This window comes from Hylaeus anthracinus, unplaced genomic scaffold, assembly GCF_026225885.1.
Source record: "Hylaeus anthracinus isolate JK02 unplaced genomic scaffold, UHH_iyHylAnth1.0_haploid 0, whole genome shotgun sequence".
Taxonomy (NCBI): domain Eukaryota; kingdom Metazoa; phylum Arthropoda; class Insecta; order Hymenoptera; family Colletidae; genus Hylaeus; species Hylaeus anthracinus.
In genome coordinates, this window is record NW_026533254.1 from 25431045 (window position 1) to 25435067 (window position 4023).

Genomic DNA, 4023 nt, shown 5'->3' on the forward strand with positions numbered 1-4023 from the left:
GAACTCGCACAGGAACCAATTCAAAATGAAGCTCGATACATTTATTTTATTAATAAATTTTAGGGAAAGATCTAATCGACCAACATTCCCACGCATTTTTTAAGTAGAACGGTGTTGTATTTTTTTCTTTAAATTTGTTTAATCGTGTTTTACTCCGTAAATTAAAGTTTATTTGTGACGTTAGCCTCTCGTTTCTTTCCCTATCAATTTTATTTTAGATTGCTCGCTGTACGAATACTTGTTACACTGGCTGCACATCGAATCGAGTAACCCGTTCCTTTTGGAAGTCGGTTAAAAAAAGTCCAAGGATTTTGTTCGAAGTACGAAGGTTCGAAATCGAGGGTTTCGAGTAACGCTGAAAAATAGAATCGTCGTATAACGCGGTACCAAAATTGCACAGGTCTCGCAGTAACACGATGGATGGTAGCGACAAGCCTCGCGTAGCACAGCACTCGAATTCCAACAGCATCAATTCAACAGCATCTAAACGGTGTTATCCATTGAAACGTTCGATTTCGTCCGAAAACTTTTCATTCGAAGACCTTGCCTCGCACGAGACTGTACGTACCACGTACGAGACCTCGCGAATCCAAAGTTATTGTACAGGGTGTCACAAAATTATACGTCACGGTCACCACGGCGTGATCGTACACCTTTAGTGGAGATTGACATGAAACTCTCCGCAACATTCGCCTCGAACTTAGAAATCAAGATCAAGAAAACAAATTTGTTGTTGCTTAATCGTGTTTTACCGGTCATAACGATATGACGAATTGTGGAAGAGAGCATGGGTCCGATCTCAACTGTTATTTAAAAAAATGGTGTTGTATTTTTTTCTTTAAATTTGTTTAATCGTGTTTTACTGGTCGTAACGATCAACTTTGTGAAAGAAACCACGGGTCACATCTCAACCGTTCTCTTAAAAAATGATGTTGCATTTCTTGTCATTTTTGCGGCTTCTTTATTTGCGAATATTATCAAGCCAGCAACAAGAGCAGCGTGACCACTTGGATAAAGTGCTTGCGCAAGGCGAAGCATTTAGTTATATTTCCTGAACGAACTGCTCGAGAACGGATAACTTCCCGCTGCTTTGTCGATATATTACGGTGTATTACTATAGTATGCTATTTGCGTACATATTGGCGCTGGATGTAGAAATTTACGAATAAAGAAGCCGCAAAAATGATAAGAAATGCGACATCATTTTTTATGAGAACGATTGAGACGCGACTCGCGGTTTCTTTCACAAAGTTGATCGTTACGACCAGTAAAACACGACTAAACAAATTTAAAGAAAAAAAAAAAGAGAACAAAATTTGTTTCTTTGACTTTGATTTTCAAGTTCACGGTCAATATTGCGAGTAGCTTTTTCTGTAAATCTCCATCAAATCGTAGGTGTAGAATCACGCTACGGTGGCCGTGACGTATAATCTCGCGACACCCTGCGCTCTGACCCGACGATTCCAAACACCACTGAACCAACGAACCTACCCAAACGGGGGGAAAAAGAAACGAAAAAGAAGAATTAAAAAAAAAAAAGAGAGAGAGAAAAAAAAAGTATACCTCCGGCTAGCAGCTCGAAAGGAAACCGCTCGAGAAACACCCCTCGAAACTTTGGGAAAGCAAGCACACGCCATGTTTCACATCACAAAACACTGGGCTCCCGATCCTCGTCCCAGGGCAAGATCGTTGTGGATGATAAATCCCCGTGGATCGCGACACTGATCACTCGTGCGAGGTATCCTAGATCCTAGAACAAACGATCGCCGGTCTCGGTCCTCCCCGAAGGATCATTCCTCGGTATCCGACGCGAAAGGGAGGTCCTGCGAAAGGGACAACTCGATCCTCGAACTGTGGGGGAAGCATCTGTGGTCTCTGGTGGATCTCTGGTCGATCTCTGGTCGATCTCCTTTGTATCTAAACGTTGCGATTATCGTGGCGAACGCGGTGATTTCGATCGTCGTATCGACGCCTTCTCCTCGATTCCTCCGCGTTCGTCATCGTTGGTTCGTGGCCGTCGCTCGTACGGGTTAGGTTAGTCCCGACGGCGTTTCTCCGGTTGGACGTCCTAAGGAAAGAGCTGGTTGGTCGCGGCGCACAAAGACCATCGCAGAAACGGTGTATCGGTGGTATTTTGGTTTTGGCTCGGCTCGACCCGCGCAGTTCTGGGAGTGGAGTTCTAAAAACAGCAGAGGTAAGTCCTGCTCGCGCTGGCTTCTCTCGGGCTTCTCTCGGCCGGTTCTGTACACCTTCGGTCTTTCCTCTTCGTGGCTCGCTCGCGGCAAAACTCTTTAGCGACTAGCCGATGCGATCGCTTCACCGCTCTTCTTATAACTCGCATACTATGCCGGTTTCATTCCCAGAAGGCACCCGGTGCCGAACCTTCTTTTAGGCACCCTCGCGACCGCCTCAGCCGGATTTATTTCTTCGCGCCGAAATTATTTTTGGGACCTTTTCACGCGGTTTCTTAATACACGCGCCCCCGAACGATAACCGTACGCGTTCTCGCTCCGCTCCGCGCCGCCTTTTCATCCTCTCCGATCCTCTCCGATCCTCTTCGATCCTCTCCGATCCTCTCCGATCCTCTTCGATCCTCTTCGATCCTCTTCGATCCTCTTGGACGGAAGGAAACGTGCACGTCCGAACGCGTCCTCGGTTACGAGCCATCTCTGGAACGTCGCGATACGCGGATATCGATTCGGATAGCTTTTCTGCGATCTGACCTTCTCTCTTTTTCGCGGATCTCCGCGAGATCCCGAGATTCGCGGGGATCCATGGGATTTTTCGTCTGGAATCCTTCGAGATGGGGAGTGGGTGTGGTTTCGAGACGGTAGTTGGAGGTGTTGTTGTTGTTTTTGGTGCGAGTCAAACGTAGCTTCCATTTTGTGAGGATACGGTAGGTGGTAGGTTGGCTTGTTGTATTTGTCAGGCTTGTATTTGTCTTTTGTTGTGTCGGATTTTCTGGACGATTAGAGATTTGTATTGGTTGTTTTGTCGGGATGGTTTGTCGTGGTTGATCATTGAGACTGAGAATCATAGTGTTGCAAAGAGTTACTTGTATTGGAAAGAAGGAGGTTTGGAGTTGGACAAACCTTTGTTGTTGATTGTACCACCTTCAAATTTCGATTTGTGTTAGTTGTTTATTGTAGCAGTTCGCTTTGTTTCCGTTGATAATTGTAAATGAGATTCATTAGTGCTGCGAAGATTTACTCATATTAGGAAAAAATTAGTACCAAGCTCAAACTTGGTACTTGGTCGTGCTAACTCAAAATTTGGATTTGGATTTGTTATTCTAGCATTTGCCTTTGTTTCCGTTGATAATATTGTGAATGAGATTCATAGTGTTGCGAAGCTTTACTCGTACTAGAAGGAATGAGTACCAAGCTCAAACTTGATACTTGATCGTACCACCTCGAAATTTGGCTTTATATTAGTTAATCTATCTCTTCGTTCGATTTTCTTTAATAACTGAAGGTTGAGATTCATAGTGTTGCAAAGCTTTACTCATATTTGGAAAGCTTTTCAAAAAATGAGTACCAAGCTCAAACTTTGTACTTGGTTGTAATATTCCAGATTTGACTTTGTATTAGTTAATCTATCTCTTCGTTCGATTTTCATTAATAACTGAAGGTTGAGATTCATAGTGTTGCGAAGCCTTACTCATATTAGGAAAAAATGAGTACCAAGCTCAAACTTGGTACTTGATCGTACCACCTCGAAATTTGGCTTTGGATTTGATATTCTATTATTTTGTTCGATTTTCATTAATAACTGAAGGTTGATATTCATAGTGTTGCGAAGCTTTACTCATATTAGGAAAAAATGAGTACCAAGCTCAAACTTTGTACTTGGTCGTAATATCCCAAATTGGGTTTGTATCAGTTTGCTTTGTCTTCGTTGATAATTGAAACGGAGATTCATAGCGTTACAAAGCTTTACTCATATTTGGAAAAATGAGTACCAAGCTCAAACTTGGTACTTGATCCTACCACCTCCAAATTTGGCTTTATATTAGTTAATCTA

General features: G+C 43.2%; 1 protein-coding gene across 8 annotated transcripts in view; it reads left to right on the plus strand.

The window, feature by feature from the left end:
- The window catches only part of LOC128888115 (myocyte-specific enhancer factor 2), a 96043-nt gene that overhangs the window by 47760 nt on the left and 44260 nt on the right, over nt 1–4023 (plus strand). The window contains exon 1 of one of the 8 annotated variants that reach the window (XM_054144776.1): nt 1522–2194. The exons of the other annotated variants lie outside the window; for them this stretch is intronic. The gene's annotated coding sequence lies outside the window, so the exon portion shown is untranslated. Of the gene's footprint in view, nt 1–1521; nt 2195–4023 lie in introns of those variants that run through there. 8 annotated transcript variants of the gene reach the window in all.